This window comes from Solanum stenotomum, chromosome 1 (assembly GCF_019186545.1).
Source record: "Solanum stenotomum isolate F172 chromosome 1, ASM1918654v1, whole genome shotgun sequence".
Taxonomy (NCBI): Eukaryota; Viridiplantae; Streptophyta; class Magnoliopsida; order Solanales; family Solanaceae; genus Solanum; species Solanum stenotomum.
The window spans coordinates 75,214,020-75,230,001 of NC_064282.1; the positions used below are offsets into that span (position 1 = coordinate 75,214,020).

General features: G+C 37.0%; 1 pseudogene; it reads left to right on the forward strand.

Moving 5' to 3' along the window:
- The first annotated feature begins 11,113 nt into the window (after positions 1–11,113).
- On the forward strand, positions 11,114–12,126 carry LOC125856705 (delta(8)-fatty-acid desaturase-like; annotated as a pseudogene).
- Positions 12,127–15,982: the final 3,856 nt, after the last annotated feature.

The window sequence follows — 15,982 nt, forward strand, 5'->3', positions numbered from 1 at the left end:
CAACCCTTCAAACTTGGCCTCTTCGGGGTTTACATCACCAATACCGACAACATTAACACTCCTAATACCAACACCCATGATGTTCTTTTCCAAGATGTCCACCTGGGTCTTCATCTTTCCCATGCTTTCCTCTCTCTTGATCTTTTTCAATCAGCTCCTTTGTCAATTTGTAAGTAAGAGGAGAGACTTGAACTTCACGGGTGTACCATGCCCGGTTAATCTTAGTCATGCCATCAAGGATTTGGAATGTAATTATATAAGGTTGTTGCATTAAACCTCCCGAAGAAACTTGAAAAGCCACTCCCTTGTTCACCGAATCAAGGCTTCTGTAGAAGTATTGCAGTTGTACATTATCGGGAAATCCATGAGTAGGGCATTGAAGCACCATCTTTTTAAGCCTTAGCCAAGTCTCATGTATTGGTTCATCCTCCAAGTCCTTGAAGCTTTGAATATTGTCCCTAAGTGTCATCATCCTTGAAGGAAGGAAAAATCGCACTTGGAATGCAGTAATAAGCTCATCCCACAAAGTGATAGAATCTCTTGTCAAGTCAGCCAACCACTTGCATGCTTCTCCCATTAGAGAAAATGGGAACAACCTCACCCGGACTGATTCTTGAGATATATTCTTAAAGGAGAACGGTCCACACACATCAACAAAATTCCTAATATGCTAATAGAGATTCTCATTAGCCAGCCAACCAAACAAACCTTTCAGTAGTGATAGCTACAACATGGTGCTTGTAATGTGAAACACAAACGTTTCCTTCAGCCTGAGGTAAACGAATGGCACCAACACCACCCACTAGATTCGGGTTATTAACTTCACTGATATCTACAATGTCAACTTGGTGACCCACTTGGCTACCATTGCTGCCGTTTACACTAATTTCCTCCTCTGTTTTAATACAAGCAACACAAAACCAAAACTTAAAGTAAGTAGCTTCAACTATGACTAACTAGAATACAATTCAACTTCACCAAAAAATTTCAAACAACACCACTCCCCGGCAGCGGAACCATTTGTAATTGATGTTTCAAGCACACCTCATCCTATTCTAGGTGTTCAACGATCATAAATCAATATAAAACCTAACTAAATGAGTTGGGGTCAAATCCCACAAGGAGCGGTACGTGTCTCAAATTCAATTAGGAAGTATAAATGTGGTCAAATCAGCCATAAGAATAGAGATTTTTGATTAAAGAGATAATCAAATAAAAGGGTGACAAGTATGTCAGATAGGGCTTTTGGTTTTAGTTATCAACTACAAACAGTCACAAACACTAGCAATTAACAATAATGAGACAAATTATTGGGATGTGATAGATTATAGGCAAATAAAGACATATGGGTAGTTGCAACTATTAGTAAATAGCTAGATATTAGTAAGTAGGCTAGGCTAAAATGCAGGTAATTTTCTCTCGAACAATTACCGCGAATCACATAATTTCTCTCGAACATCAACAAGCATACATATTAACAGCAGCCCATACCTTAATCCATTCCGTCCTTCGAGCTAAATATATGGGATTGGGTTTAGGATTTACTCCCTCGAGCCAAACATAGATCAAACCAATACCCACAAACCATCAATCAAAAACCTTAGTTTTAAAAGCTCTCTCTCGAGTAAGCCAAAAACACAAACATAGAACTACATTTGCAACTATAATTCTTAAATTAAACCACAATTAATGTTTCAAATAACTTTTAAATAACATTTAAACTAACAATTAGCAATACCCATAAGCTAAATCAGCCCATAATCACATAATCATACCCAAAGAATTGGGTTTTAGCTAAACATTATAAAAAGGTAAAAAAAAATACCGAATTAATTAGACATCAACTAGGTAAGAGTGAATTCGTCTTTACAATGCTCCAATTTAATGAATCTCAAAGACCCACTTCCAATTTCTCAAAAGTGAATTTCTTCAATCCTTCAAAGCTAAAGAAAACTCTCCAGATGATAAAAAATAATTATAGTGTCAAAAAGATGTCAAAAGTATTCAAAGATACTAAACCAAGTGTTAAAAAACATATGTATAGTCACTGAAAATAAGCTACGAAAGCCCATTCAGCGAAGTAAGTCGTGCTCGCTGAACCACTCTATGAGCTGCCCTTTTGTCTCTTCCATCGCCCTTTCGCCTTGGCATTCAGTATCCTCAAGGTTTGTAACTTTGGGTGATCTATCTTGGCTTCGCGGAATCACTTGGCTAACCACCGACTGCTAATTTTCGTTGTTGACTTGGTTCTTTCTTTTCTGGGCTTGGCACACTGGAACTTTAGGCGGTCAGATGAGACACACGATGACATATCGAGTGCTCTTGGTGATCCTTAGGCTCGCCCTTTTTCATTTCTTCAGCTTGTTTTGTTCCTTTTTGCCTGTTAGTGTCTATGCTTTGTTTCTCAATCAATAACGTGAAAATCAAGGATTTACCATTAGTTATTGGCAAAAATTAAGCATTTTAGGACACTTAATTTATATAAACAAAGCCCTAAATGAGTCCAAATCTCAGACTCATCAGTTGCCAGTACAACTAGAAGTTGTTTATCCAGTCTTTCACATTTCGATATTGAAAAGGTGTGTGGGTGATCTGGAATCAATAGTACCATTAGAGAGTGTGGGTGTGAAGGTTAGTCTTACATATGAAGAGGAGCCAATTGAAATTCTTGACTGTCAGGTTCGTAGGTTGAGAAATAAGGAAGTCGCTTCAGTAAATGTTTTGTGGAGGAGTATGTCCGTAAAGGGAGCTACTTGGGAAGCAGAAGCAGCCATGGTGGCCAAGTATCCTCACCTCTCTCATTTCTATTATGTTCCTGCTTCAGGTAATACTTCCTCTCTAGTCTGTTAGTTTACTCTTGTATAAATTAGTCACAGTAACTTGTTTCCTTAGTTATCCTTGCATTTTAGCATATTTTCATGTTTATGGGACTCACTTTAGTTAGATATCAATTTCTAGTACTTGGTGATAGGGATTTCAAGTCCTTCCTTCCATGCTCAGCTAGTTTAGACTTTATTAGAGGATGAATGAATCCAAGGAGCTGATATTGTAACACCTTAAAAATTAAAATTAAGAATGAACAAGAGAGAAAGGCAAACCATGAAAGGGGTCCACGTGACGTGAATAGGACCACGACCTGTCACCCTGCTCGTCGTTATGCACCCAACAAAAGGAGAAAGTCTACAGACTACCAAACGGTCCGTGAAGATCCAAACGAGTCGTGAAGTGCCCCAAGAGGGGGACACAAAACCAACATGGCTACTGTGAAGTACCATAGACCATTAAACGCTCTGTGGAGCTTCACACGAACCTTGAAGTGGTTCGTGAAAGAGGCTTGATAGACTTTGAGGTTTGGGTCAACTTCAAACGATCATATTTTTTAGTAAAAAATTGACTAGGTGGCCCACAACCTATCAAATTAATGGTCTTTGAGTTCTCATTTTAATGCCACCAAGTTTGCCTAATTTTGAGCCCGGAGTTAAAAGTTATGCTTGTTTTAGTGAAGCCTGGTCGAGTAGACACGACCTACTTGACTGGCTGTGGTGATCATGACGACTTGTGAAGCCTGTACCACAGACGTCTAAATGGTATATGCAGTTCCACACGGACCGTGAAGTGGTCCGTGACTGAAACTTGTCAGACTTAGAGTTTAGGGTCAATTTCCAACAACCCCTACTCTTGAGTCAATCCTCGTGGTTAACAAGTTTCTGGAAGTTTTCCTCGATGATTTACCAAGTGTTCCTCCCGAGAGGGAATCTACATCGGTATTGACGTTCTCCCAGATATGCAACCTATCTCTATTCCTCCCTACTGAATCGCTCCGGTAGAACTTAAGGAATTAAAGGAGCAATCAAATTATTTTTTAGATAATGGTTTCATTCGACCAAGTATCTCTCCACGAGGTGCTCCATTTTTGTTTGTCAGAAATAAAGATTGTTCACACCATATGTGTATTGACTACTAGCAATTGAACTAGGTTACCGTTAAGAACAAATATCCTCTCCCAAGGATAGATGATTTGTTTGATCAATTTCATGAAGCAAATTACTTTTCTAAGATTGACCTTAGATCGGGTTTTCACCAATTGAGGGTTAAGGAAGATAACACTCTGAAGATGGCTTTTTAAACTCTATATTGTCATTATGAGTTTTTGGTGATGTCGTTTGGCTTGACAATTGCTCCTTTCATATTTATAGATTTGATGAATAAGGTATTTAAACAATACCTTGATATGTTTATTATTGTGCTCATTGATGATGTGTTTATCTATTCAAGGAGTGAAGACGAGCATACCGATCATTTGAGAATTGTGCTGCAAGTCCTCAAGGACCAATAATTGTTTGCAGAGCTTAGCACAGGCGAGTTTTGGCTAAAGTCTATGGCTTTTATTGGTCATATTGTTTTTGGTAAGGGTATTTAGGTAGTTCCTAAGAAGGCGTATGAGGTTAAGAGTTGGCCTAGACCTCTATCCCCTTCGGACAATAAAAGTTTCCTAGGTTTGATTGGTTATTATAGGAGGTTTGTTGAATGATTTTCTTTGATTGACTCTCTATTGACGGCATTCACCCAAAAGAAGGTTAAATTAATATGGTCTGAAGCATGTGAAACGAGTTTCCAAGAATTAAAGGATAGACTTACTTCTGTTCCGATATTGGCTTTACTGGAAGGAACTAATGGATTTGTTGTTTATTGTGATGCCTTAAGATTTGGGTTAGGATGGGTCCTCATGCAAAATGGGAAAGTTATTGCCTATGCTTCAAGGAAACTTAAGATTCATGAGAAGACTTATCCTACCCATGACCTAGAACTAGCGGCAATTGTGTTTGCTCTAAAGATTTGGAGGCACTACTTGTATGGTGTTCATGTAGATGTCTTCACTGACCACAAGAGTTTTCATTATATGTTTAAAAAAGAAACATATGAATCTTCACAAAATAAAGTGGCTTGAGTTATTAAAGGACAATGATATGTGTTCTTTATCAACCCGATAAAGCAAATATGGTGGCAGATGCTCTTAGTCGATGATCTTTGCCATGTTTTGATCCCTCTCTGTTTATGGTGCTCATGTCATCCAAGAGCTGAGCAGCTATCACATAAGGTTGCAGCATCAAACCTCCCGGAGAGAGTTGGTCAGCAACACCCTTATTTAGCGAATCCGGACTCCGGTAAAAATACTACAACAACACGTTATCAGGCAAGCCATGGGTTGGGCATTGAAGCACCAACTTTTTGAATCACATCCAAGCTTCATGGATAGGCTCTCTTTCTAGATGCTTGAAGCTCTAATGTTGTCCCGAGGAGTCATCATCTTCGAGGGACGGAAAAATCACACTTAAAATGAGGTGACCAACTCCTCCCACAAAGTGATTGAATCACGTGGAAGTACAACCAGCCACCTGTATGCCTCACCTATCAACGAGAATGGGAACAACCTCAATCGGACCGATTCTTGGGAGATATTCTTGAAAGAAAATGGTCTGCATACATCCAAGAAGTTTCAAATGTGCTCATGTGGATCCTCAGGAGCCAAACCACTGAAAATCCCTTTTAGTTGTAATAGTCGCAACATAGTACTCGTGATGTGGAACACCGCATTCCCTTTAGCTGGAGGCGAGCGAATGGCACCAATACCTCCCATGAGATGGGTATCGTTAGTATGAGGCTCATTGATATCGTTGACGTTTTTGATGTCGTCTTGATGGCTTACTTGGCTGCCACTATTTCAATTAATGCTCATACTTCCTATTTTCAACACAATCAAGCAAAACAAAACTAAAAATTAAGCAAGTAGATCTATCACTAGCAAGACCAAAATTCAACTTAACTAAAAATTCTCAACTAACACCACTCCCCAACAGCGGTGCCATTTTGATTTCACGTATCAGGACACTAAATCCCGTTTAAATGCTAATGATCGTGAGTAGTAATATAACCCAACAAAATGGGTTAGGGTTGAGTCCCAAGGGAGTAGTTAGTATTCGAGAATCAAGAAGAAAAGTAAAATTATGTTCCAATCAATCATAGCTATAAATATTTACGAATAAAAGCATACTTAATTAAAAATTGACACGAATGTCAATTATCAATGGGGGGTTTTGTATTCAATTAATAAACAAAAATAGTAAAAATGTAAAGATGAGAAATCAGGAGACGGGATAATTGGGATGTGATAGGAATATGGGCTAAAATATACAACTGGGTAAATGCTATTGATAGTAACTCGCTGCAAATTTGTAACTAGGCTTGACTTTAGTGGGGGTAAATTTTCTCTCGAACAATTTACCCCCAATCGAATCGGCTTCTCTCGAACATCTATAAGCGGCAATGAAGCACATCCTTCGCCTTAGTCCATTCACTCTCTTGAGCTGAATGTGTGGGAGAGGGTTTAGGATTCACTCTCTCGAGCTGAATCCACGACAACCCAATAACCACAGACTATTGATTCAGTAGTTTTGGTTTTAAAACGTCTCTCTCGAGCAACTCAAAAACACAAAGATAAAATTGTATTTGCAACTACAACCCCATTTAATTAAAACAACACTACTGAATGAAATCACCTCCAAACAGTGAATTAACAATCAATAAGCAATACCGTAATAAATTCAAACCATATTCACAAAATCACACCCCAAGAATTGGTATTTTAGTTAGACATAGCAAAGAGATACAAATAGAAACCAAAAAGTGTTTCCACCAAATGGGTAAGATAAATATTGTGTCACGACCCAAGCCTAGGGCCTAGACTTGACATGGCGAATGAGGAACGCGAAGGAACCCCAAACAAGCCTCTCAAACTTGTCATCACACTTCATCGGTTGCGGAAGTACAATCAACATTAATTAACGGGAAATATGGACGAAGGGCAAACCATTTCAAAATGACATCATAGAACAATAGTCAAGGTCATTTACAAAATACTTGTCCAACGCACACCTCTACATACATAGATAGGATGGGGGCCATGACATACTACCGGCTCCCCTCATAGTCAAAATACAATTGCAAGCTAAAGTCCCAAAAACATAGGAGTAGGAAACATAACAAAGCCCTCGAATCATTGAGGACTCACCAACAAACTCGGATAAGCACCGTACTAGCCACGTGAATGGAGAGAAGGATCAAGAGTAGCTCTGGTCCCTAAATGGTGACATCATGTAGGCAAAATATGCGTTAGTACTTGGAATGTACTAAGTATGCAGGGTGCAACACAACAATAGACAAGGACACAATCGAAATACAAGAAATAGTTTCATAGGCATTATGAATAACAATATGAGGATGCATGATCAAAGTGAAGTCAAAACATGTTTAAGTAAATCTATACTAATAGTAGATATCATATGTGTATGCATGATCCAACCAATCTATAACCCCAACTTAGGATGGGGGATGCCGTTCACACCCGGACACCCTGGTGGCAAGGTATAAACCCCTCACATGGTTGATGTTGGTCACACCCCAAGCATCCTAGGTGGTGAGATATAAACCTCTCACATGGTTGATGTTGGTCACACCCCAAGCATCCTAGGTGGTGAGATATAAACCTCTCACATGGTTGTCCGGTTCTTTTCCCCCGGACCGGGCATGGTCATGCAACACTTTATATAGGAAATTCCCATTAGGCTCTAATGCAATCTCACGTATGGAATGAACATATACACAAGCTTAGTTTGTCATCAACACATCTCTGGATTGCCATACATCTCATAACTCAAGCTTTAAAGCATCGATTCATCAATTCTCCATAGTTGGACATTTTGTCAAACACCTTGAAGGCATGTAATGGAATCAAAGAGCATGGAAAATAGGGTAGTAATTATGCAGCCAAACCAGTGAACAACCTACAACAACACCTTTTAACACCCACAATACCACATGAAAATCTCCACATCCATTCCAAATTTAGATTCAAGTTCTAGAGTCACAACATGCTCAAAACAATCACTTTTCATGTTTAAAATTCAATGTGCAGGAAATTATTACAAAGAACAAGACTAATTTATGAATCTTAACTTAAACCATGAATTAGTGAGTAGAATAGAGTCTAGGCACTATGGGTGGAAGGACCCATGTGTTCAACACCACATACCTTGAGTTCTTATGCAGGTCTTGAGAGTGTCTTCAATGGAAGCTTGGAACTTGGTGCAAGAGTTTCTTCAATGTTGAGGAAGGTTTTGGATTAGGGTTCTTGAGAGAACTTGAGAGAAAATGTGTCTAAGTATGGGAGAGGTGTTTTGGGAAATGTTTTAGATATGGGAATTGAACTAATGGTATATAGGAAATAACATATGCCCTTTGGAAAAATGGTCCAACACTTAGAAAAAAAAATGAGGCGTGTGAATAGTAAAAACGCTCACTGGAAATTGCATTTCCTGCCGGACAGATTTTACGAAACTGGGCATAACTTCTTCGTCTGAACTCCGAATGAGGTGAAACGAAGTGCGTTAGGTAGATAACTCAAAGGGATTTCCATGGATATGTTATGGGACACCCAATTATTTGTTTTCTAGGAGATATGACCCTCCAAAGCAGACCCTCGAAAAAGGCTTCACTTGGAAATTTCGGATTTTGATACGGATGCTCTAAAATTTGGGTTAGACCCATTTCTCACTCAATTTGACCCCCTAAACAAGAATATGAAGTCGGATTTTTGAAAAATGAAACGGATTTTTGATATAGCTAAACAAGTTTCCAGTAACTTCCGAAGCACATTTTTAAGAACCTTTTGGGTCATTTCATATTATCTTACACATGTCAAGGATGAAGAATCTTCAGTACCCACTTCCAATTGTTTAGAAAATGGAAATCTTCAACTCTCAAAACTAAGGAAAATAGTGTCCAAAAACTAAGTCCTAAAAGCTGAAAGTTCCAAAATGTAAAACTTGACACTAAATTAAATATTCAAAGAAGTATTTATAGTTGTCAAAAATTGTTCTGCGAAGGATCACTCGTTGCAGTTAGTCGGGATCGTCGATCCACTCGGCCATCCGTCCTTTGGTCTGGTTCATCGCCCTTTTGCATTGTCCTTCTGCAACTTCAAGATTTGTAACATTGGGCGATATGGAACTACCTCGCGGAACCATTCAGTGACTAGCCAACTGTTCCTTTCTATCGTCTATTTGATTTTGTCCTTCAAGGTTTGGCACACTAGAACATTGGGCGAGACCAAGGCCCTTTGGCGACTCGCCCAATGGTTTAGGCGATTCTCTGGCCTTATTTTCTTCTTTCTTTCAGCTTCCTTGTTTTTTTTTGCTTCGTAGTGTCCATGCTTTGTCTCTAACTACAAATAGCTAAAACTCAAGGATTTTTATCAGTTATTGAGACAAAATATGCATTTGAGGACACTAAATCTATAAAAATAAACCCCTACAAGAGTCAAAATCGTGGACTCATCAAGCCTATAGGAAATTTGGATGGGCAACAAAAAAGATTAAGAACCAAAATATTGTTTAATTGAAAGTGCAATGGAAGCACTATTTAGCTGGTGAGGCGACTTGGTAGACAAAGTCTGATATGCATGCTAGATATCCTTAAATTTTTTAGGTTCGAAGTACTTTCTTTTGCTTTATGATCGAAGATGAACATGGTTTTTAGTTGTGATAATGTAATAACCTGGTGGGCTATTTTTACAATTTTTTGTAAAATTATAATTTATCACTCCCGATATCAACCCTGAGTCTTTTCTGATTGAGTTTTGAAAGTTGGTTCCAACGTTGAGTGTAAGTTGTGAATATTGTAAGTTCTTGGGTTTTTAAAGAGTAAAGTGATTTAAAGTAATGTTTAGTATATTTTGTAGTTTCGAGTGTCAGAATGAAATTTCGATAATTCCATCAGTCTAAAAATATGGAAATTGGTTTGAGAGAGTTATGAGTTTCATATTCAGTCTTGTTTAGGATTGAAGGTTGAAAATTTGTGAAATTTCAACCTTTGGATTGACTCTGGTCAACATTTGGGGTTCGGATATTCGAATTAGAATTGTGAGAGTTCCATTAGATTTGAGGGATGATTTTAGGCCTAAGTATGGTCTTGGTTAAATTTTCAGAGGTTTCGAGCTTCATTTAACCTTTTTCAGGTGTTATGTTATTTTTCTTGAGCCATTCATGAGTTTTAGGTCAAGGATACCTAAGATTCATATTTTGATGGTTCCATTGAGTTTGTAATGCCGAGTTTAATTGGATTGCATATGTGATTTGTATGTACGGGGTTCTGAGTGAATCCCAAGGGTCCTTTTGGTGAAAATGAGTTGGTTGAATTTTGCTATTTTCTTCTATTGCCCGCTTTTACGGAGGGTCATCGCTTTCACAATCTTCGTGATAGAGAGAGTTGGCTCGTATCCGCGAAGGGGCTAGTAGTCTGACCAACACATTCGCGATTACTTGTTTGTGATCGCGACCTTCTTGTTAGCGAGGACTGGTTCGCAAAACCGAAGGCCAGGTTTTTTGGAGTTCACTTTTGCGAACCAGAGGTTCCTTTTGCGATATCATAGACCCTTTTTGGCTCGTCATTTCGGGGATTTACTCCCATTTTGAATTTTGGAGAACCATTGGAGGCAATTTTGAAGTTATTTCTTGTGCTAAATAATTAGGTTAAGCCTTTGTGACCCTAAAACCCCAATTCCATTTTATCATTTAGAAATTTGAAGATCAAAACTTGGTCTTTTGATTGACAAATGACAAGGTTTTAGAAGAATTTGAGTTCTAAAATAAAATAGTGATTGTGAATTGATTTTAATTCCTTTTTCAAAATAGTTTACACCAATGTGTTCCAAATTCATTGGATAACATTTTGAAGTAAAGATTATTTTATTCAAACCTCAATTTTAAATTGGGGTTTTGAGTTGTTTTGAACCATTTTGTAAAAGGAAAAAGGGTCAAAAATACCTTTTAACTTTGTTTTATTAGTTGACTATACTTCTAAAGTTAAAATAAAGTTATTCATTTCCTCACCGTCAGTAATTTCACCATTTATATCCCTCAATTAACGAAAGTCCCCAAATTAACTCAAATTAGATTGATTTTTTTAAAAAGACCCATTCCTTATTTTAAACCCAATTCCCCATAGTATAACCCGTATAACTCATTCCTGTTTTACCCATTATTTCATATTTTTCTATATGACTCATTCCCCTTTACCCATTAACTTTTACAAAATTGTTCTTTATTTCCCTTACCCATTTAATGTGACTGATTGGATTATACAACACCGTGGTGGGGATATCCCTTTACTTAATCATAATGGACAAGAGGCAACTAATGCATTCATTGCTTTTCATCCAGGTGCTGCTTGGAAACATCTTAATAACCTCTTTACTGTTTAATATTTAGAAGATTCTTAGGTTTCTGAGATATCAACGGATTATAGAAAGCTTTGTGTTGACTTTACTAAAGCTAGATTGTTTAAGAAAAAGGGTCATGGGGTTATGTATTTATTTTGTTTTATTGGGTTTTTGCTTTTCTTGACTTTCTATTCTATAATTTTTAGTGATAATTTCTTGATTCATATGCTTTTTGGAGCATTGTTGGGGTTAACTTAAATGCAGATTTCTTACTTGGGTCGTGATTCTGGTCTTTACTTGNTGGGGTTTTGTATTTATGTTGTTTTATTGGGTTTTTGCTTTTCTTGACTTTCTATTCTGTAATTTTTAGTGATAATTTCTTGATTCATATGCTTTTTGGAGCATTGTTGGGGTTAACTTGAATGCAGATTTCTTACTTGGGTCGTGATTCTGGTCTTTACTTGATTATGACAAACAAGGGGTACAATAAGATGATACAGATTATGTCAAAGAAATGACTTTTTGGGACTCGCATTACTTGGTGGAAATGGACTGATAATGCTTATCATGTGGCTTGTAATAGCATGGATTGTGATCCTAATCTTCAACACTTGCCAGTTTTTGTAGTATCTTTAAGTGTGTTTAAGTCATTGAAATCTACCTTCTATGGAAGAGAGTTAACGTTCGATTCCCTAGAAAAATTCTTTGTTAGCTATCAACAGTTTACGTTTTATCCAATCTTTTGTGTTTCCATGGTGAATTTGTTTGTACAACTGTTGTTGTTGTTGTTCTCTAGAAAGAAAGTGCCTCATAGACTTTTGAACATATTGGGAAATGAAGAAGAAACGTGAAGAACTTAATGGGTAAGGGGGTAAAGGGGAATGGGTTATATGGAAAATTTGAAAGAATGTGTAAAAGGGGAATGGGTTATACGGGTTATACTATGGGACATTGGGTTTAAAATGGGAAATGGGTCTTTTTTTTAAATTCTGGTTAATTTGAGTCAATTTAGGGATTTCCGTCAATGGAGGGTATAAATGGTGAAATTAATGACGGCAAGGGTATAAATAACTTTGTTTTAGTGTTAGGGGTATTATTAACTAATAAAACAAAATTGAAGGGTATTTTAGACCCTTTCCCCTTTTTAAAACATATTATTTAGCTGTTGTTATTTCTAGAATCCTATTGTGATTACTTGATTGAACTAGATTGTGTGGCATGGTACATTGTTCAGAAAGGGAAGACTCGAGTCTTGGATTGACTTTTGATTTAGTTGAGACAAGTGATCTTCTAAGCCCTATAAAACTTGTAGAATCTTATATTTCCGTTCGTTGTGTATTAATTGATAAAAAGCCTTGATTGCATGGTTTTGGACTTGAATTACATGATTTGTTGTCTCTTTCTTATGGTGTACAAATACTCATTTGCATCGATTGTTGTGCACCGTGATGAGACATGTGATGATTATGCCGAAGGAAAATGGTTTTGACAGGTGATATTATATAAAACCAAAGGAAAATGATTCCGTCTAGTGATATTTTACCGAAGGAAAATTGTTCTGGAAAGTGATATTGTGCCAAAGGAAAATTGTTTACTTGATACTTTTTGGTTGTTGAACTATGACTGTTAAACTGCGATTGCTAAGCCTTGTGATTTATGTATTTTAAAACTACTCGATTTGACTGATTTCTGTGCAGGTTGTGGTTTGATGAAGTTCAATTGGATTAAAGGAGTAGTCATATTCTAGCTTAATTTTTCTTTTTTAGTAGGTTACTTGATGAGTATCGTGTTGTTTGTTACTCACACCTTGCTTCTACACTTATGTAGGTTCCTGGTACGGATCCATGTGATTGCTTTTCTTCTATTTTTGAGGCTTTTGAAAGACATTTACAGGCAGCTGTTTGTCATCACAATGGACCCTCTTGTTCCTTATTTTGTGCTTTGTTCTATTCTAGAGACAAATACATTGAGACTTGTACTTATATTTCAATTTTGTATAGTGGCATGTACACATCACAATAAGGTTTTGGGGTTGTAACACCTTAGACATCGGTCAATTTTATGTTTTGGGTCACCTTCAAACGACCATAACTTTCGGCATATAAAGAGTTAGATGGCCCATGAGATATCATATTAAAGGTCTTTGACTCCTCTTTCCAGCACCGCTGAGTTTACCAAACTCCGACCTTAGATGAATGAGTTATGCCCATTTGAGTACAACCTCGCCAATTTAAGCATTTCAACCATTTTAAGAAGGGGTACTTTTGTGTTTTCCTTACCCCCCGCTAAGCCTAAGATTTTCTCTCACCAAAATAGGGGTCTAAATTGATTGAGATCAGTTTTCATTCAGTCTTAAATGTCTAGAAAGTTAAGGCAAGGTTCAAGAGGAGTAAAGATAAGGTTTCAAGAGTTCATCAAGAAATTTGGGGAAATCGCCAAGAACTAGTTCTTTAGAGGTATGTAAGCTTTCATAGTGTTTGGTTTGTTTACCCTCACACCAATCATGTAAAATTTTACCCATGAATTCGTTATTAAAATTGATTTATTGAGATCTTTAGAAATTTCTTGAGTTTTTGTTAGCAATGGAGGTATTTGAGTTCATAAGGCGAGGGTTTTACCAATGAGTGGAGTCACTTGATAGATTTTGTGTGGGTTTCATTGAAAATGTTCTGGGTTTATGAAATTTAATTAAATTGGACCATGGAGTTGCATTGGGTATGAATTGACTGGATTTTGGGAGAGGAAGAAAAGATTTGACAAAAATATTCGCTCCGCTTCGCAGAGTCATTTTGAAATTCTAGTCTTCTGATAGTCACGCCCCTCTCAGCATCGCAGAGAGGATACATAGTCCTCTGTCTCAAAATTTATTTCGCGACCAAAAATTAAATCGTCCTGCGCGTCATGCCAATGCTTTTCAGTTGGTGTCATCGTTTTCTTCCTATTACTAACTATCTAAGCATTCATTACTCATTGAATCCTATATCCTAATTATAGCTCTTAAATTCACATTTCAAAATCAAGTAAAATTAAGAGTAAAGTTTCAAAAAAGTTCTTCCGAGTCATTTTGAGAAGTCTTTTCCAATCATTTATAATTTAATTTAAGACTTGGGTAAATGAGTATGAAAATCGGAGAGTTAACTTATATGTTTCAAATGAGTATAAAGGGAACTAAGTATTCCCAAGTGTAATAGTTTACATTTAAAATGAGAGAAACACTGATTTCTAAATGAGTTTATGAGGAGTCTTGAGCATCACCTCTTTTAAGAAGATCTTTTGAGTAATTATCTCAAATTGAGGAAGACTTATATTTTAAAAACATATGAGCATGAGTTATATATATTATTGGGAGTAATATTGAGCACCGATAAGGGGATGAGTTCAGAAAATAAAATATCATCATAACCATGTATGCCAACATGGGTATAGGGTCATACTTTTTAGATGATTTCTTATTGATTTTAAGCATACCTTAGTGGATCCACTTAGTTTAGGTGTTCTATACCCCATCAAGGTATAGGACGGTTTTGGCAACGTGAGCGAGATGATATATCATCACGAAGGTCATAGTGATGGTTGCTGGTTAGAGAATCTCCCAAATAAGAGTAAAAAGTTTATTTATTGTATTTTTGTATATATTGAGTTGATATCTATTGTTATAAAAAATTTATACATTTCGTTCTTTGACCATTGCTTTTATAATGAGTTGAGTTGAGTTAAGGTGAGTATGTCTTCCCTTTCTATCAGTTCAACTATATCCACATTTGATTCAGTTTTTCTCCTTTAATGTTCCAACATTCAATGTACTGATGTCATTCGACCTGCATCATTTGATGATGCAAATACAGGTGGTCAGGGTCATCAACAGGTGCTCCATTTATCCCATTGCATTCCAGATAGCTTTGGAGAACCTCCTTGCTTTATGGAGGGCTTCAAATTATGGTTTTTTCTTGTTAGGTTGTCAGGTTTCTTTTCTCGACATCCATCGTATTATTTAGAGGGTTCATTTAAAGTAGTAATTACGAAGTATTTTTTCCCATTTCCCTTGTTGATGTTATAAAGACTTGGAGTTGAATAGTTATGTTTATTTGAGTATTTCAGACAATTTGAGTTAAAATACTTTATTAATGAGATCTTGTGAGTTAATAACTAAATTTGAGTTCCTATGTTGTTGAGTAAGTATTTACTAAGTATTGAGATAGGACAAGGGTTTGCTTGGTGACAAGCGATGGTTCTCGAGTGTCGGTCACGTCCAGGGTGTAGGCTCGAGGCGTGAAAAACATGGTATCAGAGCACATATTTCAAGAGTTTTAGGGTGTCTATTAAGCCGTGTCTTTAGAGTCATTTTTATCGATGTGAAGAACTTCATATATAATTAGGAGGCTACAACATTTAGGAAACATTTTACTTCTTCTTACCATTTTTCGTGCCATAGAGTTCAACTCTATAAAAGTTTCTTCTGATTCGTGCTTGCTTGTATCTTTTCATATCATGCTTCCAAAAAGAGTTGTTCGAGGACGTCCTACATGGAGAAATGTTTTTCCTCAAGATCAAGAGGTACACATGCACCAGAAGTGCAACCCTCTCAAAGAGAAGTCACAAATGTTGTATTCGAGGATGCTCTAAGGATGTTGACTAAAGTTGTGGCCAATCAAGTCGGTCAACAAAGAGTTGTTCGTCAGGATGTGGTTGATACATCTAAGATCCAAC